General features: G+C 37.7%; 1 long non-coding RNA gene across 1 annotated transcript; it reads right to left on the bottom strand.

Moving 5' to 3' along the window:
- Positions 1–341: 341 nt before the first annotated feature.
- On the bottom strand, positions 342–25,097 carry LOC131997247 (uncharacterized). The gene is made up of 3 exons (XR_009398146.1): positions 25,043–25,097; positions 24,858–24,980; positions 342–518 (listed from the first exon to the last, which is right to left on the bottom strand). It is a non-coding gene; the product is annotated as an uncharacterized LOC131997247 (long non-coding RNA).
- Between the last annotated feature and the right edge of the window lie 1,108 nt (positions 25,098–26,205).

The following is a 26,205-nucleotide window of genomic DNA, read 5'->3' as shown; positions in this document are numbered from 1 at the left end:
TGTTAATGAGAATATACCAAATAGCTAAGAAACTACTAAAGTTTGGCATCATTACTGGAAATTCTACAAAAATAAGTTTAATAAAAGATAACCCAAAATTTTTTCTAAGGCCTCGTGGCGAACCCTTAGTTTGATCAAAACTTTGGCTGAAGGTGTTAAACCGTTTACCATGAAAATAAAAAAAAAAACATTATGAAAGAGCAGAAAATATTTGCTGGTTTTTAATTATTGTTTTCTCCTTTTTTTGATATTTTTTGTCAAATCTCATTTCTCAACAGATGCCGAATTATCGTACCCAATCTCGACACTGCTAATATAATAAAAAAATATCTAAAATCTAATTAAAGATTACAACACGATAAAATAACTTTATTTGCCAAAAGCAGATACTAATTCCATATAATACTTAAAATAGGAAGTTTTCACATGATACTGATTATGTAGATCCAGAAGAACCGTAAAACGTTAGTCAGTCAATAATCTGGCCATTCCGAAGACAGTGCCAAGAGTTGTATAAGCTGAAAATGAAAGAGGAAATTAAAGTTTAATTAAAGTTACGCGTTCACAAGAACTTAAGTTAATGTTGCATTGTGTTTCTAAAAATCTTAATAAATAGATTTATGTAATTATGTTAGCCCTGCTCTTACTAGAAGCTACCTTTTACAGGGCTTAACCTCTCGCTCTAAACCAAGACGATCCAGCATAACTGTTTCTATGCAAGGCTATTAGATAACATAGGAAAGGATCGCTGTCGGTGGTCTAATTGGGATTTTGGGAGATAGCCCTTTGAAATGCGTAAGCCAGAATTTCCTCAGATTCGAAACATATTTCACTGCTGACCGCTCAATAGGCGTGTACATAGTGGAAACGAAGAATTAACCAATGAATTTGTTTTAAATAAGGCTCCAAAAACATTATCTTCTAACTTTATTTAAAAAGATTTATTGATTTCAAGTGTAATATTGTGATTGTGTTAAATTTGGCTGGCCAATCACAACCGGCTATAATTGGGGAACTCAAACACCTCACCTGGTGGTTCAAAACACTCTAACAACACCTGAAATGCTTTGGCGAGTGATGGGTCGAATTCAACGAATCCCCCCAAATGGCTTAAGATCGGAAAATATTCTTTAAAAAGTTGTAGCCTTTCAACTTTCAAAAGGCTCACGACCTTCAACGAAACCAACAAAAAAAATCTCTCTCGGTATCTCTTTTAGGCAAACAAAGGATTAAAGAAAAGAATTGCTATGTTATTGGAACAATATCAAGTTATGGTTTATTTCGTACCATGATTGAACTGAATATTGGAGACCATAGTAGAAGTCATTGTGTAAAATTTCAACCAAATGTAGTAAGAATTGCGCATTTTAGGGGCTGAAGAAGTAAAATAGGCAGATCGGTTTATAGGTGAACTGTATTAGGCTATAAACCGATTCATGCCATATTCGACACGTATGTTAAAGGTCATGAGAGAAGCCGTTGTACAAAATTTCAGCCAAATCGGGTAATACTTGGGCCCTTTAGAGGCTCAAGAAATCAATATGCCATATTGGTTTATATGGCAGCTATATCAGGTTCTATACCGATTTACGCCATACTTAGCACAGTTATTGGAAGCATATCAAAACACCTCATGCAAAATTTCAGTTAAATCGGATAAGAATTACGCCCTCTAGAGGCTCAAGAAGTCAAGGCCCAAGATCGGTTTATATGGCAGCTATATCAGGTTATAGAACGATTGGAACTACACTTAGTACAGTTGTTGGAAATCATAACAAAACTCATCATGCAATATTTCAGCCAAATCGGATAAAAATTTCTACCTGTAGAGGCTCAAGATGTCCAGACCCCAGATCGGTTTATATGGCAGCTATATCAGGTTATAGACCAATTTGAACTATTCTTAGCACAGTTGTTGAAAGTCATAAGAAAACACCTCATTCGATCCAGATCGGTTTATATGGCAGCTATATCAGGTTATGGGCCAATTTTAACTATTCTTAATATAGTTTTTGGAAGTCATAACAAAACACGTCGTGCAAAATTTCAGTCAAATCGAATCAAAGAAATTTGGGACAGTGAGTTGTGTTAAGCCCTTCGATATCATTCGTCAATTTGGCTCAGATCGGTTCATATTTGGATATAGCTGCCATATAGACCGATTCCCGATTTAGGGTCTTAGGTCCATAAAAGCCACATTCATTATCCGATTTTGCTGAAATTTAGCACAGCGAGTTGTCTTAGGCTTTTCGACATCTTTCTTCAATTTGAGCCAAATCGGTTCAGATTTGGATATAGCTGTCATATAGACCGATACTCCGGTTTAGGGTTTTAGGCCCATAAAAGACACATTTATTATCCGATATTGCTGAAATTTGGGACAGTGAGTTTTCTTAGACCCTTTGACACATTTCTGTAATTTGACCCAGACCGGTCTAGATTTCGATATAGCTGCCATATAGGCCGATCCTCCGATTTAGGGTCGTAGGTCCATAAAAGACACATTTATTATCCGATTTTGCTGAAATTTGGGACAGTGAGTTGTCTTATCACTTTCGACATCTTTCTACAATTTGCTCCAGATCGGTCAAGATTTGGATATAGCTGCCATATAGACCGATCCTCCGATTTAGGGTCTTAGGCCCATAAAAGCCGCATTTATTATCCGATTTTGCTGAAATTAGGGACAGTGAGTTGTCTTATCCCTTTCGACATCTTTCGTCAATTTGGCCTAGATCGGTTCAGATGTGGATATAGCTGCCATGTAGGCCGATCCTCCGATTTAGGGTCTTATGCCCATAAAAGCCGCATTTATTATCCGATTTTGCTGAAATTAGGGACAGTGAGTTGTGTTAAGCCCTTCGACATCCTTCTTTAATTAGGCTCAGATCAGTTGAGATTTGGATATAGCTGCCTATAGACCGATCCTCCGATTTATTGTCTTAGGCTCATAAAAGCCACATTTGTTATCCGATTTTGATGAAATTTGGGACAGTGAGTTGGCCTAGGCCTTTCGACATCTTTCTTCAATTTGGTCCAGATCGGTCAAGATTTGGATATAGCTGCCATATAGACGGATCCTCCGATTTAGGGTCTTTGGCCCATAAAAGCCACATTGATTATCCGATTTTGCTGAAATTTGGAACAGTGAGCTGTCTTATCCCTTTCGACATCGTTCGTCAATTTGGCCTAGATCGGTTCAGATTTGGATATAGCTGTCATATAGACCGATCTCTCGGCTAAAACTTCGTATCAGCTACCTTGTACTAACTTTTAGCAAAAGTTTGACCCAATCAAAAAGAATATCATTTTGTATATGATTAAGCTCCCCTTTCATTCTCCGGTTTCCGCTTATAATAATTAATGTTCCATACCTTTATGTTTCCTTCTATCGTAGGCTATTACCTTCTTCTCTAGGTGGCCATATAAATATTTAAATCAATTTCATTGTGACTCCTGGGGGATAAATATTGTCAATGACCTTTGATTCAAATGTTACACACGGCAAGGTAACACATTTAACATTTTATTTAACTTCAGCCATAAAATGACAATAAAAACCAAGAGACAGCAATAAAATAAAATCAATCCATGTGGTAGGGGGAATGTTTGTATTGATAGCTAAAAAGGAGATGGGACAAAACAAAAGACAATCAAAAAAGAAGAAAAACCATTAATGAAGTTGAAATGGAATTGGCAAACGTTTTTAATGGATTCAATATTCAGGATAATCATCAATGGACATATGGGAGGCCATCTAGGATAGCCATAAACCAGATGCTTGGACAATAAAACAAAACTTTTTGGATTTGCTTTAACCTGATGGCGTTTTTTCATAGAACGGCTTTAGAAAAGGCATTAAATAATGTCCTAAGATTTTGTACATGACCAAATTCATAAAAATTGAACTGCCCTATATAATCACTGGCTAAATGGCACTTAGCTGCAAAATTTGTGTTGAACATAAATTAAGGCTAATAGTTAAAAGGAATGACCTGGGAAATTGGAATAATTCCTGGTAATGAATTTCCAGTGCAGAAATGACAAAATAAATAATTTGAGGTATTTAGAGGCAACCAACCGCCAGCTAACTGAGTTGGTATGAAACTCACCAGAGTCATGCCTTCGATTTCCAACAAAAGCTTTGATCTGGCGTTGTTGTGGCCTTTTTAGCAATTTATTGCCTGTGAATTGCCAATGAACTTTCCATTAAGAGACATTTTAGACTATCTCTTTAACCTATCAAAGCCTAACCTAAAATACAACCAAGTTGACTGCAAATTAGACAGCTCACAGGGGTGTTATGCCACTGCTTTTTTAAACTTTCAAACCATTTCAATAAAAATAAGGTTTTTTGTGAGAGAGGCCCTTATGCAAATATTAACTAAATTTCCCATGAATGTTCCATGAAGAAACAGGGGATACTTCTCTCATATCAATGAGTGCAGTCCTAAAAGGGGTCTCCTTTTTATAGCCGAGTCCGAATGGCGTGCCGCATAGCGACACCACTTGGTAGAGAAGTTTTGACATGGCAGGATACCACACAAATGTAGCCACCATTAGTAAGGGGATAACCACCGATGAACATTTTTTTTCATGTTCCCGCTGGCATTTGAACTAGGGCGTTCGGCACCATAGGAGGACAGGCTGATCCCTTCGCCATACAAACTTCAATGTTTGTTGCCTTTTGAAGTACATCTGGTCTAATTGATAAACATACTCTTAAATGTATTTCAAGTTCATGGGCGAGTTCTGCATCGTAAAAATAAAAACTGCACCGCAGTATTAAAATTTTGTTCATGTTTTTTCTTTTATTACAACTTTTTTTATAAGCCTTCTTCGAGCATACACTTTTCTTCTTCAATTGACTGTTTCATCATTGTTTCAGAAGTTGCCTGAAATCATTTTCATCCTAACAGTTTAACATCATCATTGCTCATGACATATTGTCACAAAAGTTTTTGGTAACTCGTTAAAGCCAACATTTACTTAAGTCACGTTAGGAAAGATGCCATGTGGTTAGCATTCTTGGCCATGGGTTTTGGTTTTTTTTGTTTTCTTAAAAGAAGGATATTTTTTTAAGTTTTACATTTGACTTGGGCAACACGAGTAGCTCAACGAATGAAAGTTTTGTGGAAACTGAAACTTGTGGTCCAAAGGAGGGTAGACCTAACTACCATTACTTTTTCAAAGGGGAAAAAGGGGCGAGTTCTTATTGTACTTTGTAGTCCGAAAGGTGCAGGAACTAAAGTAAAAAGTCTTGTCTTCTTTTAATTCTCCTGTGGTTGTAAACTTTCGAATGGTGAAAAGTTGTCACAGATGGTTTTCTTCTTCATTCAGGTGGGGTTTATACAGAGCGGCTGACACAAAGTGTTATTGCCAATTCAAATGACCACATTTGTATACCCTCCACCATAGGATGAGGGTATACTAATTTCGTCATTCTGTTTGTAACTACCCGAAATATTCTTCTGAGACTCCACAAAAGTATATATATTCGTGATCGTCGTAATATTTTATGCCGATCTAGCCAAGTCCGCCCGCCTGTCTGTCGAAAGCAAGCTAACTTTCGAAGGAGTAAAGCTAGCCACTTGAAATTTGACACAAATACTTCCTATTAGTGAAGGTCGGTTGGGATTGTAAATGGGCCATATCGGTCCATGTTTTGATATAGCTGCCATATAAACAGATCTTGGGTCTTGATTTCTTGAGCCTCTAGAGGGCGCAATTCTTATCCGATTTAACTGAAGTTTTGCACGTAGTGTTTTGGTATCACTTCCAACAACTACGCTAAGTATGGTTTTAATCGGTCCATGTTTTGATATAGCTGCCATATAAACCGATCTGGGGTCTTGACTTCTTGAGCCTCTACGGGGAGCAATTGCCATCCGAATTCGCTGAAATTTTGCTTGAGATGTTTTGTTATGACTTTCAACAACTGTGCTAAGAATAGTTCAAATCGGTCCATAACCTGATATAGCTCCCATATAAACCTATCTGGGATCGTGATTTCTTGAGCCTCTACAGGTAGAAATTCTTATCCGTTTTTCCTGAAATATTGCATGATGTATTTTGTTATGACTACCAACGACTGTGCTAAGAATAGTTCAAATCGATCTATAACCTGATATGCCTGCCATAAAAACCGATCTGGGGTGTTGACTTCTTGAGCAACTAGAGGGCGCAATTATTGTCCGATTTGGCTGAAATTTTGCATGAGGTATTTCGATATAACTTTCAACAACTGTGCTAAGAACAATTAAAATCGGTCCATAACCTGATATAGCTGCCATATAAACCAATGTGGGATCTTGAGATCTTGAACCTCTAAAGGGCGCAAGTATTATACGATGTAGCTGAAATTTTGTACAACGGCTTCTCTCATGACTTTTAACGAACGTGTCGAATATGGTATAAATCGGTTTTTAGTCTAATACAGCTCCCCTTTAAACCGATCTCCCTATTTTACTTCTTCAGTCCCTAAAATGTGCAATTCTTACTAGATTTGGCTGAAATTTTACACAATGACTTTTACTATGGTCTCCAATATTCAGTTCAATTATGGTCCGAAATGAACTATAACTTGATATTGTTCCAATAATATAGCAATTATTTTTATACCCACCACCGACGGATGGGGGTATATTCATTTTGTCATTCCGTTTGCAACACATCGAAATATCCATTTCCGACCCTATAAAGTATATATATTTTTGATCAGCGTAAAAATCTAAGACGATCTAGCCATGTCCGTCCGTCTGTCTGTTAAAATCTAGCTACAGTCTTTGAAAATAGAGATATTGAGCTGAAATTTTGCACAGATTCTTTTTTTGTCCATAAGCAGGTTAAGTTCGAAGATGGGATTTAGATTCAGATTTAGATATAGCTGCAATATAGACCGATCCTCCGGTTTAGGGTCTTAGGCCCACAAAAGCCACATTTATTATCCGATTTTAATGAAATTCGGGGCAGTGTGTAAGGCCCATCGACATCCTTCGTTAATTTGGCCCAGTGAGTTAAGTTAAGCCCGATCCCTCGATTTATGGTTTTGGGGCCATAAAAGACGCATTTATTGTCCGATGTCGCTGAAATTTGAAACAGTGAGTTTGGTTAGGCTCTTCGACGTCCTTCTTCAATTTTGCGCAGATCGGTCCAGATTTGAATATAGCTGCCATATAGACCGATCTCTGGATTTAAGGTTTAGGGCCCATAAAAGAGGCATTTATTGTCCGGTTTCGCCGAAATTTGGGACAGTGCTTAGTGTTAGGCTCTTCGACATGTTTATGCAACTTGGCCCAAATCGGTTCAGATTTGGATATACCTGCCATATATACCGATATCTCGATTTAAAGTCTTGGCCCCATAAAAGGCGCATTTATAATCCGATTTCACTGAAATTTGACACAGTGACTTTTGTTCGGCTTTTCGACATCCGTGTCGTATATAGTTCAGAGCGGTATGAGGTATATGAGTACATGGTATGAAATTTTCACCGAATTTTGATGAAAGGTGGTTTACATATATACCCGAGGTGGTGGGTATCCGGCCGAACTTAACGCCTTTTTACTTGTTTTTTTATCCTTTGTTTGCCTAAAAAGAGATACCGTGGCAAGAGCTCGACAAATGCGATCCTTGGAGGAGGGTATATAAGATTCGGGCCGACCGAACTTTGCACGCTTTTACTTCTTTCTTCTCATTTTCATTGGTGATATGTGATGTGAAATTAAGGACAGTAATGATATTTATTGTTAGAAATATCGAAAATATTGAATGCTGCGATTGTCCATAGTATGCCTGCTCTACCATATGACACCTGAAATTATGACCCGATATAGACTATATTCGGTAAGGATATCGATGGGCCTAATTAAACCCACTCTTCCAAACTTCAGCGAAATCAGGTGATAAGTTCTGCTTTTAGGATTCAGGCCCTAAATCGTCAGATCGGACTTAATGTCAAGAATATCCAAATATGGTTCGTGTTGGGCCATATTCGATTCGGATGTATATGGGCCTATAAAACTCACTGTTATAGTCTTCAAAATCGGGTATAAATGCGAGTTTTAGGGGCTTGAGACACCAAATCCGTAAATGGGACATATGGCAGCTATATCTCAAAATGTTCTGATCAGGGCCATATTCGTTTCGGATGTCGATGGGCCTATAAAACTCACGGTTGCAAATGTCTTCAAAATCGGGTAATATTTTCAGCGTTGATTTTACCCTCCTAATGCTGAGAACATTTGTGAGGAACTATGCCATTTATAACTTCTCTATACAGGTCTGTGCCAAATTTAATTTGAATTTTCCAACTTTTGTAGGCTGTATAGTGATTACAAGAGAGGGACACACACACGGACAACGTTTAACCGTCTTAAACTTTTATGAGGCTCAGAAATAGATATAAAGGGTGATTTTTTTGAGGTTAGGATTTTCATGCATTAGTATTTGACAGATCACGTGGGATTTCAGACATGGTGTCAAAGAGAAAGATGCTCAGTATGCTTTGACATTTCATCATGAATAGACTTACTAACGAGCAACGCTTGCAAATCATTGAATTTTATTACCAAAATCAGTGTTCGGTTCGAAATGTGTTCATTCACCGTAACGTTGCGTCCAACAGCATCTTTGAAAAAATACGGTCCAATGATTCCACCAGCGTACAAACCACACCAAACAGTGCATTTTTCGGGATGCATGGGCAGTTCTTGAACGGCTTCTGGTTGCTCTTCACTCCAAATGCGGCAATTTTGCTTATTTACGTAGCCATTCAACCAGAAATGAGCCTCATCGCTGAACAAAATTTGTCAAAATTTGAACACATTTCGAACCGAACACTGATTTTGGTAATAAAATTCAATGATTTGCAAGCGTTGCTCGTAAGTCTATTCATGATGAAATGTCAAAGCATACTGAGCATCTTTCTCTTTGACACCATGTCTGAAATCCCACGTGATCTGTCAAATACTAATGCATGAAAATCCTAACCTCAAAAAAATCACCCTTTACTTTGTAGTGTCGGAAATGGACATTTCGGTGTGTTGCAAATGGAATGACTAAATCAATATACCCCCTACCCTATGGTGATGGGTATGAAAGTTCCATTTAGAACTAAAAGTATACTCATGCGGTCGATAAATTTTGATTCTGGACCAATTTTCGAGGTACAACGACGTCATTCCATAGAGAATATTTTAAAGCAAAGTAAACACTCAGAAAATTCCTGTAGCATTTATAAAGGCAAAACCACTGCATGGTATCACAAGTATGCTATTTTGTGGAATCTCTTATGACTCACATTAAGGAAAAATATTTGTGTTCGTCCCTACAGAGACAAATTTTCCTTTTAAGTTTTTCTACTCCTTCCAACATACTTTTAGAAATACCTACAAGTGCCAATGTCTTGCGAGTATGTATTAAGTCTATTCATATTCTCGACTAGTTGGCATTTGACTTTGCAACAACAACTCTTGCAAACATTCCAGTTTGGCAAAGGTCAGCAAATGAAAATCTCAAGTAAGACAAATATTTTCAAAATCCAAAGAAAATATTATTGCCAAAGGCCATTCTTAGTAGTTGTGTTCTAACCAGAGGAGATAGACTTCAAGTTTTGTAAACATAATTCGAATAACCAGAAAAGAGAGATAGAGAGTAAATATGTGGGCTATTTGGTAGATAGTTCTTTGAAGAAGCTTTCCTTACAAGATTGGCTTCTTGAAAAATTTGTATCACCTAACCATGAACCTGTAAAATATTCAAAGGATTTACTGTGAGTGTTTGCATACCATAATGGATTCAAGTTGGAATTTTACCAACAGGCACATGTGGATGAATAAGCTTGAACCCTAAACAGTTGTTTCGGCATTCTGGTCATAGATGTTGGGGACAACTAAGACACAAACATTCAAAACTCAGGAATTTTATATGAATTAAAATTTTGTAGAAATTTTCATAGCAGTATTAAATGCAGCCCTATCATGGATGAATGTAAATAAAATTCTGAGCAAAAGTAAACCAAACTGTTAGTGTTTACTACTGTATATTATTATACATCTATATATGTACATGTTCATATATACATATATAAAAGTTAAACGCTTATCAGGTAGCTTTTCCAAAACCAGTAAGGAAAGGCAAAAGTCGGGTGGTGCCGACTATATAATACCCTACACCACCTAGTGCTTGTAGTACTTTTTATATGTAGAACTTATCTGGAAATCTAGTCAGACTTTAATTTAGATACCAATTAAAATAGCAATTTAGAACCTTGTAAGATTTTCCTACCATAGGACAAAAGATTTGGATTTCCACATCTTTAAAGGCCATATCGGATAAAAGATTATATGGGTGTTATATCGAAACCTGTGCCAATGTTAATGACACATACTGGGACGTCAAATAGAGCATCTCACGCCCTAAATTGTAGAGAAGTGACAAAAATTTTAGTTTTCACTACCTTAAAAGTCCATATCGGATGACATATACACATTGGAGCTATATCTATATTAGGACTGATTTTAATGACATTTTTTGTACGCATTGGAACATCAATTTAACCGTCTCATGTAAAATCGAGCGAAAATTGAGGATTCTACAGGCCAATTCTGATGAACGATATATATGGGAGCTATATCTAAATCGGTACCGATTCTTATGAAATTTTGCACACATATGAAGACGTCAAATAAAGCACCTCATGCTAAATTTTGCATAGATCGGGCCAAAATTGTGGGTTTTACAGTCTTAAAAAGCCAAATCGGATGAAAGATATATATGGGAGCTGAATCTAAATCTGAATCGATTTTTTGGAAATTTTGCATATATTTTTAGACTTCACAAAAACGACTGCACGCCAAATTTGGTAAGGATCGGACCAAAATTGTGGCTCTACAGCTTTAATAGTTCAAATCGGATGAAAGATATATTGGAGCTATATCTAAATCTGAACCGATTTTTATGAAATTTTTCAGATATATTAAGTGCAGTAACAAAACAGTCCATGTCAAATTTTTTGCACATCGGTTGAAAATTGTGGCTACTACGGCCATTTAAGTGCATATCAGGCGATACATATATATGGGAGCTATATCTAAATCTGTACCGATTTTTATGAAATTTTGCACACATATGGAAACGTCAAAAAAACACTCCATGCCAAATTTTGTAAAGATCGGTAGAAAATTGTGACTTCTACAATCTTAAACGGCCATATCGGATGAAAGATATATATGGGAGCTATATCTAAATATGGACCGAGTTTCATGAAATTTTCAACACATATTAGGGCGTCAAATAAAACACCTAGTGCAAAATATTTTAAAGATCGGACTAAAACTATGGCTTCTACAGCCATAAAAGTCCATGTCGGATGAAAGATATATATGGGAGCTATATCTAAAACAGGACCGATTTTTATGAAATTTTGCACACATATGTAGATCTCAAATAAAATACCCAATGCCAAATTTTGTGAAGATCGGACGAAAATTATGGCTTCTAAAGCTTAAAAAAAACCATATCGGATGAAAAATATATATGGGAGCTATATCTAAATCTGAACCGATTTTTTTCAAAATCAATAGCGTTTGTCCTTGGGCCAAAAAAGTGGCATGTGAAAAATTTCGTGACAATCGGACAAATACGACCTGTACTTTGATTACAAGAATACATGGACTCACAGATGGACAGACGGGCATGGCTAAATCGAATCAGAAAGAGATTCTGAGTCGATCGGTATACTTATCAATGGGTCTAACTCTTCTCCTTCTTGGCGTTGCAAACAAATGCACAAATCTATAATACCCTGTACCATTGTGGTGGACAAGAATTGCGCCCTCTAGACGCTCAAGAAGTCAAAACCCAAAATCGGTTTATATGGCAGCTATATCAAAACATGGACCGATATGGCCCATTTACAATCCCAACCGACCTACACTAATAAAAAGAATTTATGCAAAATTTCAAATGGCAAGCTTTCATCCTTCGAAAGTTAGCGTGCTTTCGACAGACAGACGGACGGACATGGCTAGTTCGACCTGAAATGTCATGACGATCAAAAATATATATTCTTTATGGGGTCTCAGACGAATATTTCGAGATGAAATTAGTATACCCCCATCCTATTGTGGACGGTATAAAAACCCGTGCGGTATTCGTATCCTTGAATACTTGCGTTTTTGCGGTTCAATAGAAAAAATAAATACCAAAAAATATTTACTAACATTCTATGCAGAATCCTGGGATATTTTTGTTTTGTCTCGAATCCTTTTAGTTTTGGCCTTTTTGTTTGCTTTGCTAGAACGTGTTCCATGTGTTTTTGGCTATTGTTTATTTAAGTGTTGCCATTAGATATTGAAGCATATGCTCTCTGAAACGTGCCTCTTTAGGGTTGATTTTATTTATTTTTTTTTTTTGTTGGTATACGAATACTTGAAATGCTATACTATATGTGTTAAAGTAAACTTGTATTTTGATACTTGCTATTGGTTATTTTGTGTAACAATAAAGTGAAATTCAATTGATTTTGAATATTTCGTATTAAGTTTGGTATTGGTATGCGAATTCAATTAGCACTTGAAACAAGAGAGAAACCAACCTGCCGCAGTACAGTGGCGCAGATTGAGTTTTTTCGTGGCATAAATCATACCAGTTAAGATAACTGAATGAATTAAATGGGCATATGAAAGATAACAACTGTTCAGGCTATGAAATGAATGATCGAAAAGGGCGTTGGCCTGTGCAAAATATTAAATTTAGGGCCTTAGCCCTATAAAAACCACATTTATTATCAAAATTTTGGTATTAAAGAGAGTTAGTTGTGTTAGGTCCTTCGACATTCTTCGTCAACTTGGCTCAGTACGGTCGAGATTTGGATATAGCTGCCATACAGACCGGTCCTCCGATTAAGGGTCTTGGCCCATAAAAGCTACATTTATTGTCCGATTTAAGGTCATAGGCTCATAAAAGCCACATTTATTATTCGATTTTGCTGAAATTTGGGACAGTGAGTTCTGTTAAGACCTTCGACATGCTTCGTGTATTTGGCCCAGATCGGTTCAGATTTGAATATAACTGTCATATAGAAGGATCCTCCGATTTAGGGTCTTTGGCCCATAAAAGCCACATTAATAATCAGATTTTGCTGAAATTTGGGACAGTGAGTCGTCTTAGGCCCTTCGACATATTTCTGCAATTTGGCCCTGATTGGTTCAGATTTGGATATAGCTGCCATATAAACCGATCTCTCGATTTGAGGTCTTGCGCTCATAAAAGGCGCATTTATTGTCCGATGTCGCCGAAATTTGGGTCAGAGGGTTGTTTTGAGCCCTTCGAAATTCTCCCACAATGTGGCTCAGATCGGTTCAGATTTGGATATAGCTGCCATATAGGCCGATCTCTCGATTTAAAGTTTTCGGCCCTTAAAAGGCGCATTTATTGTCCGATGTCGCCGAAATTTGGATCAGAGGGTTGTTTTGAGCCCTTCGAAATTCTCCCACAATTTGGCTCAGATCGGTACAGATTTGGATATAGCTGCCATATAGGCCGATCTCTCGAGATAAGGTTTTGGGGCCATTATGGGCGCATTTATTGTCCGATTTCGCCGAAATTTGGAACAGTGAGTTGTGTTGGACCCTTAGACATTACTCCTCACGAGTTAAGGTTTTGGGGCCATAAAGGGAGCATTTATTGTCCGATTTCGCCGAAATTTGGGACAGTGAGTTGTCCTTAATAGTTTTCCATACTACGCCAAAACATGCCGACTGTATCCAACATACGGCCGCAAACTTTTGGAGCGTAGCATACATAGTGGTCTGTATGAGGACGGGGATGTTGGATCACCTTTACCCTTCCCTGCTGGTGCTTAGCTTTTGTGTCTTTTTTATCGGTTACACATTTCCAGATGAAATTCCGGTCGGTTTTCTGCTATCTGCCTGATGACCTCAGCCGGTATTACTTCAGCACCGGGGGCTTTTCTGCTCTGAAGGCTGCGGGCTGCATTTTAGCTTCTCTATTGTAAACAGGCTTCCCATAAACATTCCATTAAGGAACATGGGATACTTTTCTCATATCAATGAGTGCAATCCAATTAAAGTTTAAGCCCAACGTTAAGGGGGCTCCTTTGCCGAATGCGAACGGCATGCCGCATTGCAACACCACTTGGAGGAGAATATTTAACATGGCAGGATACCTTATAAATGTAACCAGCATTAGTGGCCACTGACAATTTTTTGATGAACCCAGGCGATCGGCGTCATAGGCGGACATGCTAACCTCTGCGCCACGGTGGCCTCCATAAACTTCATTATACACTGACCCACTATTGTGGTACAGGGTATTAGAACTTAGTGAATTTGTTTGTAACACCCAAAAGGAAGAGAGATAGACCCATTGATAAGTATACCGATCGACTCCGAATCACTTTCTGATTCGATTTAGCTATGTCCGTCTGTCAGTCTGTCTGTCCGCCCGTCCGTCTGTCCGTCTGTCCATATTAATTTGTGTACAAAGTACAGGTCGCAGTTTTCACCCGATCGTCTTCAAATTTGGTATGGGCATTTTTTTCGGCCTAGAGACAATGCCTATTGAAATTGGAAAAAATCGGTTAAGATCTGGATAAAGCTCCCATATATATGTTCGTCCGATTTTCAGTAATAAAGCAATAAAATGGTCATTTCTTTATCGATTGTCTCGAAATTTGGCAGGAAGGATTTTTTTACGACTACCGACATTACTGATGAATTTCATGAAATCAGTTCAGATTTAGATATAGCTCTCATATATATATCGCCCAATTTTCAATCCTAGAGCCACTGCAAGCACATTTATTGCCAAATCTTGCCAAAATATTGCACAACGCTTTCCTCGATGACTACCACAATATACATGGAGTTTGGTCAAAATCGGTTCAGATTTAGCTATAGCTCTCATATATATGTTCGTCCGATTTGCAGTAATATTGCAATAAACTGGTCTTTTGTTAACCGATTCTCTCGAAATTCGGCAAGAGGGATTTTGTCTTGACTCTCAATATCACTGGTGAATTTCATGGAAATCGGTTCAGATTTAGATATAGCTCTCATATATATGTATATCGTTCGATTTTAACTTCAAGAGTCACAGCAAGCGCATTTATTGATCCATTTTGCCAAAATTTTGCGAAACCCTCTCCTCGACGACTGCCGCAGTATCTGAGGAGTTTGCTCGAAATCGGTTCAGATTTAGATATAGCTCTCATATATATGTTCGTCCGATTTTGAGAAATATTGCAAAAAACTGATCATTTGTCATCCGATTCTGTCGAAATTTTGCAGGAAGGATTTTCTTATGACTCTCAATGCTACTGGTGAATTTCATAGAAATCGGCCCAGATATAGATATAGCTGTCATATATGTAAATCGCCCGATTTTCACTTTAAAAGCCACTGCAAGCGCATTTATTGGCCAATCTGGCCAAAATTTTGCACAACGCTTGACGACTACCACATTATCTGAGAAGTTTGCTCGGAATCGGTTCAGAATTAGATATAGCTCCCATATATACGTTCGTCAGATATTGGATAATTTGCCATAATGTTGTCATTTGTCAACCGTAGTTTTTACAGTTTGAACATATTTGCTCGCCGAGGTCCATCAAAATTGGTTCAGAATTGGATAAAGGGTCCACATTATACTTTTAGGGTAGGTGAAGGTTATTATACAGTCGGCACCGCCCGACTTTTGCCCTTCTTTACTGGTTTTATCTACAGTGGTGTCGGGGAAAGGGTGTGTGGTCTATATCATCCATTGTTGCATGCTGTCATTTATAACTGTCAGACTGAGAGTAATGTTCCACAGACCTTCAACGATTTTTTGATATTATTAAGCAAGACTGGAAACCATTTGGTATTAATAATTTCCTTTATATAAAATATTTCCCATTGCAATAAAATTCAAATTATAACGTTAGACCCTACAACGATATAAAAATGTAAATTCCCCCCATCCCATGAAGGGGGGTATAACATGCTGAATGCTGCCATAAAAATCGCTCTTAAATAGGGATTTTAATTACAAGCAATTAGTAAATGGTTACTTTGTTACATAAATTTATTAAATTAAATTGCGGTTTAATTTATTTTTGTATCTAGTACAGATTTTTTCCATTAAGCCTACACACGAATTTATGAGTTTACATTCCATGCCTTTAATGAATGAAAATGTTTCAATTTTGAATTTCAAAGTTGGATAATGAAGTTGTGCGTACCTTTCATAGCGTATAGCACATAAAGAAATTACTTTGTATAAGCAGATGTCATTTACACAAGTTTAGGTTGAATGATTGGTCTACTAATAAGGTAAATTTACTCGGGGGACAGTTTTGAAACAATGTGATACCCTTGTCAAAAGAATGGCAAAATATGGGAATGAAATGGGTAGTCCCTATATCTTACCTCAAGAGAAGAGAAAAGGAGGTCAGTGATAAACACGTTTCCACATGCACCAGCATGCTTGGCATTCGACGAGGAATGCACATGCATGCTGGGTGGAGGCCAATGTGGTAAGTTCAGGGCTTGAGCTTTATACCCCTTCATATCCTGACTAAATATTGTCTAGATTGGATATATGAGCCATTAAGCCGGCACTTGTCAGTCACAGGACGAACAGTTTTCCACCCTCTAACATTCCGGCCAAATATTATTAGTCCATAGATTAGGTTTGGTTAGGCTGAAAAGAGGATGCGGATATTAGTCGCCCCATGCCATTATGGCCACGAGACCACCGTAGCGCAGAGGTTAGGATGTCCATTTATGACGCTGAACGTCTGGGTTCGAATCCTGGCGAGACCCTGGCGGACAATATGGGCACCAAATGATAAGTATGCAGGAGTCGATAACGAATCTGGCAGACAAATTCATGTCGAAGTATAGGGGGTCACCCTACCCTCACAAAAACGCCCAAAATGGGCATATTAGCCAATCACAGATATATGGGACTCGGTTTGTTTGTTCTGTATAGACAGAAAAACTGTAACTGTGTAGGTTGGTCTGGAAGGAAACATAGGCTTTATAATTTTTCGGTATCGAAAGGGGGACGGACCCTCCCCTTTATGCCAAAAACACAACCCAAAATCAAAAGTGGACCGATAAAACAATATAGGTATCAAATGAAAGCTATTGGAGAGTAGAATATGAATGTTGTATTAAAAATTTGAGTCTAAGTACCCAATGGGCCGCCCCAACCCCAAACTCCCTCAAACAGACATATTGGACGTTCATTTCAATATGAGGCTCAAATGTAAGATATTCGGGCGTAGATTTCGAATCTGGTATACAAATTCAGATTGAAGTATAGGGGGTCACGCCACCCCTCAAAAACGCAATTAGACCAATTATGACTATATGATACTTGGCTGAACCGATTTTCTTACAATTTCCATAGATTGTGTACGTTTGTTTGGAAGGAAACATAGGCTATATAATTTTTAGATATAGGGTGGAGGCGAGTTTTATATATATTTTCAGTGCAAAGTGCAGTTGGCCGCCCCAGCCCCTAAACATCCTCCAAACGGTTCAAATTTACCGTCCACGGCAATATGGGGCTCAAATTAAAGGGATTTTGAAGTGCAGCACGAATTTCATATCCATATTTGATTTGAAATGTCTGATATGCCATCCCTCCCCTAATGAGAGGGGAGTATATTCCGATTCAAGTTTAATGATAAGGGACCTTTTTTACAGCCGAGTCCGAACGGCGTCCCGCAGTGTGACACCTTTTTGGGGAAAATTTTTTAAATGACCATGCATGGCATTGTTTCTCGCAAATAGCACCAATATTAAGAGTGTATAAACACAGCTTTGTCCGATGTTCTCTCCAGGACACGAACGTGCTCAGCGTCATAGGCTACAATGTCACGAATTCGATATCCGCAATCAGGGCCGAGTGTCTCCACCCTAAAAAGATATTAGAGAGTTAAAGAAGGCGCAGCGGAGCGGGCCCGATTCGGCTAGTTTCCCATAAATACTAAATTAGGGAGGATGCCACCATAGCGCAGAGGTTAGCATGTCCGCCTATGACGCTGAACGCATGGGTTCGAATCCCAGCGAAACCATCAGAAAAAAAAAAAATTCATCGGTGATTTTCCCCTCCTAATGCTGGCAACATTTGTGAGGTACTATGCCATGTAAAACTTCTCTCCAAAGAGGTGTCGCACTGCGGCACGCCGTTCGGACTATAAGAAGGAGGTCCCTTATATAAGAAGGAGGTCCCTTATCATTGAGCTGAAACTTGAATCGGACTGCACTCAATGATATGGGAGTGCATCTCCCAAGTCAAAGATAGCTGTCACATAAACAGTTCTTCTGGGTAAACTTCATAATCATCTAGAGGTTGCAATTTTTATCCGATTTGGCTGAAATTTAGTGCCTTGTGTTTTGCTTGGAGCTCTCAAACATCTGATAAATATCATCCAAATCGGTCCACATGCAAATGCAAATTTTACCCATGAACATTCCACTAAGGAACAGTGGCATACTTCTCACATGTCAATGAGTGCAGTCCGAGGTGGCGCAGTGCGACACCTCTTTGGAGAAAAGTTTTACATGGCATAGTACCTCACACCCAAAATTTGTTTTGATGGTGACGCCAGGTTATCGAACCCAGACTTTCAGCGTTATAGGTGGACATGCTAACCTCTGCGCTACGGTGGCCTCGGGTCCATATAACTTCTTAAACCTTTAAGGGGAGCAATTATCATCCGATTTGGCTGTTGGGATTGATTAATGATATGTTTACTCTATTACAAAATCAGAACAATTGCAATTGGGTAATTTTGCTCCCTTGTCATATGGAATATCCCCCATACTCCTAATTCCTTTGCATATGTTGTCAAACATAAGCTTCTCTTTTGTCTTTTGCAATTTCATGGTTACTATTCATCTATCAAAATTTACTGTAAACCCATATTGCGTTTCGTTTTTTCTTGGTATTCAATTTTTCAGTTTATTCGATTATATTTCCCCTAACCATGTCTTGTGTGTGTGTGTGGCAAACCTTAACCATGTTTGGCAGAACCAAAAGAAATCCTATAGAAGCTTTTAATTACAATGAATGTCAGCCTGTGTAATCATAAAGGATAAGGATGAAAAGGTCTTTACTTGTCCTATAGGTAGCTTTATAGGATAAAGTAGACTTCATGGAAATAAAAGTCTAGCTCCTTTGATGGAGTTATAGGTTAGCATTCAATATTCGTAGAAAAGCAAAAACTAATATCGAAAATATTTCTTCCCAAGACTGTAGAGCATTTAAAAATGAAGATTTTCTTTGAATATGCACAGAATTCCATGATGCAATATTCCATTTAAGGCAAATATGTAATATCGTACATCGATCTGTTGCTACGATGAAATCTTCATTGCTTTTAGACTTTTGAGAACTTTCGAGAAACAGAATGTATCGGATAAAGGGCAAAGGTAAGACAAATAAAAACAAAAAAGGACGAACTTAAGTTGAGCAAAGCTGACCTTTCGATACCCTACACCACTTTGGGCATGCAGGATAAGTCGTCGAAATTAAAAATTGCTTAAATTTGAAATGTAGAACTTTGACCAAAATCCGTTCATATTTTTGGGGTCATATAAGAAGACGCTGTGCAAAATTTTGGGATGATCAGTTGATAAATGCCTCTGTAAAGGCCAAAAAGTGCAAATTGGGAATTACATTTATATTACGGCAGGTTGATTTTCATTCCCACCACCATAGGATGGGGGTATACTAATCTAGTCATTCCGTTTATAACAACTCGAAATATTGATCTGCGACCCAATAAAGTATGTATACTCTGGATCTTCTCGATATTCTTAGTCAATCTTGCCATGTCTGCCCGTCCGTCTGTCCAAATCACGAAAGCGGGCAAACGTGTAAAGCTAGCAGTTTGAAATTTTGCAAAGATACTTCTTATTGATATTGCTCATTGAGAATTGCAAATGGGTCATATCGGTTCAGATTTGGATATAGTCCTTATGTAAGCCGATCCCCCGAATTGAGTTCTAGAGCCCCTAAAAGCCTCAATTTGTATCCGATATGGCTGAAAATTGGAATAAAGACTTGTGCTATGACTTCTAACATGCAAGCCAGATTTAATCCGAATGGGTCTATAAACAGATATAGCCCCCATATAAACCGATCGCCGGTTTTGAATTTTGAGCACCTAGAAGCATTAATTTCCATTTGATTTAGATGACATTTGGCACAAGGACTTATGTTCAGATTTCAGTTCCAAGTACGATCTGAATCAGCCAATAAACTGATATGGCCCCCATATAAACCGATCGTCGGTTTTGACTTATTGAGCCGCTAGGACCCTAAATTTTCACCTAATTTGGTTGAAATATAACCCATAAACCATAATCGGAGGGCACCATAGCGCAGAGGTTAGTATGTCCGCCTATAGCGCTGAACTCCTGGGTTCGAATCCTGGCGAAACCATCAGAAAAATTTTTTTAGCGGTGGTTTTCCCCTCCCAATGCTTCCAACATTTGTGAGGTACTATGCCATGTAAAACTTCTCCCCAAAGAGGTGTCGCACTGCGGCACGCCGTTCGGACTCGGCTATAAACAGAAGGCCCCATTATCATTGAGCTTAAACTTGAATCGGACTGCACTCATTGATATGTGAGAAGTTTGGCCCTGTTCCTTAGTGGAATGTTTATGGGCAAAATTTGCATTTGAATTTGAGTTTGCATAACCCATAAACCATTCTTACATATGTTGGTCTTGGGTCATAGACACATGTTAAGTCTGGATTTGGTGATATTCGTACGTTTAGGTACTAAAAAGTACCAAAAAGTGCGAAATGGTACATATTTGCCCAGCGCAAACGGAAAGAACTAGAATAATGTTAGAGGGCTCAAATTAAAGAGAAAATAAGGTAATTTATTTTTGAAAAATCGTACCAGAAGTACGAAAAATAGTATTTTGTGTACCGCAATTGGTACTATTTGGTACTTCCTTTGTAAAACTTTGTAAAATTACAAAAGTTTTTGATAATTTGTACATTTAAGTACTAAAAAAGTACCAAAATGGTACGCAATGGTTGACACGGTGGATGGATAGAGGTAGAGAAATTGGACTTAACAGACATATGCTTTAAAAGTATGAGGGTAAAAAGAAAAAATATGAAAATAGTGCTGGTAACTGGAGGAAACGTAAGTTTTTCACCTCAATTGGTACCATTTGGTACTTTCTTTACATATGGAGCTAGAGGTCTGAAATTTGGCATGTAGTTACAACTAGGAACTATATGATGGGTGACTAATTGATCTATTCAAAATTCATATATTTGGGTACTATGATTGGTACCATTTGGTACTTTGTTTACAGATGGAGCTAGAGGTCTGAAATTTGGCATGCAGGTACCACAAGGAAAAATAATATGTTTCACTATGATTTTTTTACAATTTGTACATTTTGGTACCAAAACTGATACTTTTTGGTACTCTCTTTATAGATGGAGCAAGAGATTCGAAATTTGGCAGGTAGGTTCACCTAAAAAAAAATGGTGGTTGACTAAATGATCTACTCAGAATTCATACATTTTGTTCAGGTGGTACTTGATGTTCAGATGGAGCTTGAGTTCTGATATTTGGCATGTAGATACAAAAAAGAAATATGTGATGGGTGGCCGAATGATCTATTAACCATTCACTCATTTTGGTACCAAAATTGGAACCATTTGGTACTTTCTTCATAGATGGAGCAAGGGGTCTGAAATTTGCAACGTAGGTACAACTAACAAATATATGATACTCGCTGAACTGGGCCCACTCCGCTGCGCCTTCTTTAACTCTCTAATATCTTTTTAGGGTGGGAACACTTCGCCCTGAATGCGGATATCGAATTCGTGCCATTGTAGCCTATGACGCTGAACGCGTTCGAATCCTGGCGAGAACATCGGCCATAGCGTTGTTTATCTCCTCTTAATGTTGGCAACATTTGCGAGGTACAATGCCATGCATGCTCATTTAAAAAATTTTCCCCAAAGAGGTTTTGCACTGCGGAACGCCGTTCGGACTCGGCTATAAAAAAGGGTCCCATGTCATTGAGTTTAAACTCGAATCGGAAAGCACTCATTGATGTGTGAGAATTTGCCCCTTCTCGATTCCTGGTGGCAATGTTCTTCCTTAGGATAATGTTCTCATTAGGGGAGGGATGACACCTCAGACACTTCGACTCAAATATCAATATCAAATTCGTGCTACACTTCCAAATCCCTTTAATTTGAGCCCCATATTTCCATTACCCTCCAAACGGTTCATATTTACCGACAGGGTATTATAGATTTGTGTATTTTTTTGCAGCGCTAAAAAGGAGAAGAGCTAGTCCCATTGATAAGTATACCGATCGACTCAGAATCACTTTCTGATTCGAATTAGCCATGTCCATCTGTGAGTCCATTTATCCTTGTAATCAAATTGCAGGTCGTATTTGTTGTCAAATCATCACAAAATTTTGCACATATCACTTGTTTGGTCCAAGGACGAACACTATTAATGTTGATCAAAATCGGTTCAGATTTAGATATAGCTCCCATATACATGTATCGCCCGATTTGCACTTAAATAGGCGTAGTAAGGAAAATTTTCAACCGATCTGCACAAAATTTGGCACAGGTTTTTCTATTACTGATCTCAACACATCTGCAAAATTTCACAAAAATCGGTTCAGATTTAGATATAGCTCCCATGTATATGTATCGCCCGATTTGCACTTAAATAGGCGTAGTAGCTAAAATTTTAAACCGATCCGCACAAATTTGAACAAGAATTGTTTTGTTACTGATCTTAACATATCTGCAAAATTCCACAAAAATCGGTTCAGATTTAGATATAGCTCCCATATACATGTATCGCCCGATTTGCACTTAAATGGCCCTAGTAGCTACAATTTTCAACCGATCTGCACAAAATTTCGCACGGATTGTTTAGCGACTGATTTTAACAAAAGTTTCGTCAAAATCGGTTCAGATTTACATATAGCTCCCATATATATGTATCGCCCGATTTGCACTTAAATGGCCATAGTAGCTACAATTTTCAACCGATATGCACACAATTGGGCATGGATGGTTTCGTTACTGATTTTAACATGTCTGCAAATTTTCATCAAAATCGGTTCAGATTTAGATATAGCTCCCATATATATGTATCGCCCGATTCGCACTTAAATGGCCCTAGTAGCTACAATTTTCAACGGATCTGCACAGAATTTGACACAGATTGTTTGGCTACTGATCTTAACATATCTGTAAGATTTCATCAAAATCGGTTCAGTTTTAGATATAGCTCCCATATATATGTATCGCCCGATTTGCACTTAAATGGCCATAGAAGCTACAATTTTCAACAGATATGCACAGAATTGAGCATAGATGGTTTCGTTATTGATCTTAACATGTCTGCAAATTTTCATCAAAATCGGTTCAGATTTAGATATAGCTCCCATACACATATATTGCCCGATTTGCACTTAAATGGCCCTAGTAGCTACAATCTTCAACCGATCTGCACAAAATTAGACATGGATTATTTTGTTACTGATTTTAACATATCTGCAAATTTTCATCCAAATCGGTTCAGATTTAGATATAGCTGCCATATATATGTATCACCCGATTTGCACTTAAATGGTTGTAGTAGCTGCAATTTTCAATTGATCTGCATAAAATTTGGCACATATTGTTTTGCTATTGATCTCAACATATTTGCTAGATTTCTTCAAAATCGGTTCAGATTTTTACATAGCTCCCATATATATGTTTCGACCGATTTACACTTATAAGGCTGTGATAAACACAATTTGTAACCGATCTGCACAAAATTTGTCACCGATTGTTTTGTTACTGATCTTAGCATGTGTGCGAGATTTCATCAAAATCGGTTCAGATTTGGATGTAGCACCCATACATGTTTATCGCCGGATTTTCACTTATATGGCCGTAGTAAGAACAATTTTCAAACGAACTGTTCAAAAGTCGGTTCAGATTTAGATATAGCTCCCATATACATATGTATTTATATTTTTCCCGAATTTATATTTATAGGGTAGGTATAGGGTATTATATAGTCGGCTCTGCCCGACATTTGCCTTTCCTTACTAGTTTTTGTATGCTAAAAGTTATTTATACACCTTTCATTGAAAAAAAAAATAAAAATCAATAATGCCCAACCACTATCCTATGTACCTTTGACGATGAGCACTACTCACTAGCGGTGTAGAAATAAACTTGACGTATTTTCAATTACACTTGATTTTGTGCCTCCCATTTCACTTGACTTAATTATATTTCACTTGGAAACGCCCTTACTATTCTGCGATAATAAGGATATTTCTAATGAAGCGTATCATCTACACTCATGACATTGCTTTTCATTGATAATGCAATCAAGCATAACAGAGTGAACACCTAGTGTGTAATATGGGTGGGCCGCCCATAATTTTCCCTGCAGCATTATGGTGTAATTATTTTACTTATTATAATCAGGCACACAATTTGCCGCCTCCATAGCATCGCTGTCAGTTTGTCACTTAAATAGTGCTAAAAGTCATTGGCAACATACCCCAAAATGCTTTAATTAGACTGCTAAGTATGGATTTAAACATATTCTCAAATGATTGGCATATCGGCATATAATGTGATATTCACATAAACCATAAACCTTAACATAATAGTGAATGATGTTGGACCATTGAGAGCAGAAATGTTGTAAGTATCACCAAATGTGTGAAATCTACATAATGTTATTTTGGCTAAGTTAAATAAAGTGGCTTTTAACAGCATAGCCTGAAATAAATTCATATTTGTATGCGATTGCTACTTACCGAAAATTGTACATCATTTAACTATGTAGAAAGGCGCCCCGGTAGCCGAGTTGGTAGCGTACTTTGATTAGCAGTGCAGGGGTCGTGGGTTTGATTCCCTCAAGAATCCTTGGTCTGTCGCTACTGTGGTAACACAAAGGACTTAAAATTCTCTAAGTAAGTCTTTAAAGAACTGCCACTCTTACCTAACCTAATCTAACTGTGTAGAAATGGAAAATAGTCTCTTCCATCTCAGCTTAATATCAAAATAAAAGCGTTTAATTAGTTTCCCTAAGACTGCTCTCACCTCATACAAGTGATTTTTATACAACCATTCTCAACTGTCTAGCAATTGAGACTTATTTATCTCCATTTGCTAAGTCATCTTTATGCGAACTGCTTTCAACATGGAAAGGGTGATTTTTTTGAGGTTAGGATTTTCATGCATTAGTATTTGACAGATCACGTGGGATTTCAGACATGGTGTCAAAGAGAAAGATGCTCAGTATGCTTTGACATTTCATCATGAATAGACTTACTAACGAGCAACGCTTGCAAATCAATGAATTTTATTACCAAAATCAGTGTTCGGTTCGAAATGTGTTCAAATTTTGACAAATTTTGTTCAGCGATGAGGCTCATTTCTGGTTGAATGGCCACGTAAATAAGCAAAATTGCCGCATTTGGAGTGAAGAGCAACCAGAAGCCGTTCAAGAACTGCCCATGCATCCCGAAAAATGCACTGTTTGGTGTGGTTTGTACGCTGGTGGAATCATTGGACCGTATTTTTTCAAATATGCTGTTGGACGCAACGTTACGGTGAATGAACACATTTCGAACCGAACACTGATTTTGGTAATAAAATTCAATGATTTGCAAGCGTTGCTCGTTAGTAAGTCTATTCATGATGAAATGTCAAAGCATACTGAGCATCTTTCTCTTTGACACCATGTCTGAAATCCCACGTGATCTGTCAAATACTAATGCATGAAAATCCTAACCTCAAAAAAATCACTCTTTACTATGCAGCTGCAATAAAAACAAAATAAATCGAATTAGTTAAATTAGCATTAAAAAACATTTTTACAATATTAAAAATTTAGTCAGAAATTTTTCTTAAAAATATGTTCATTAAAATTCATAAAAAATGATTGTTGTTTTTTTCATTTTTTTGCCGACTTTTCAATTAATAAGGCATGCTATAATTAAATTATTTCATTCGCTTTCTCTTTTGCTTAAACCACTCCATTAGTCAGAGTAAAAACCAGTAAGGAAAGGCAAAAGTCGGGCGGTGCCGACTTTATAATACCCTACACCTATCCTATAGGTAGAAAGTGGGAAGTGTCTAATTCTGATACAATTTTGATGA

Source organism: Stomoxys calcitrans, chromosome 4, assembly GCF_963082655.1.
Source record: "Stomoxys calcitrans chromosome 4, idStoCalc2.1, whole genome shotgun sequence".
NCBI classification, from domain to species: Eukaryota; Metazoa; Arthropoda; class Insecta; order Diptera; family Muscidae; genus Stomoxys; species Stomoxys calcitrans.
This window is presented reverse-complemented; position numbering and strand designations above follow the sequence as displayed.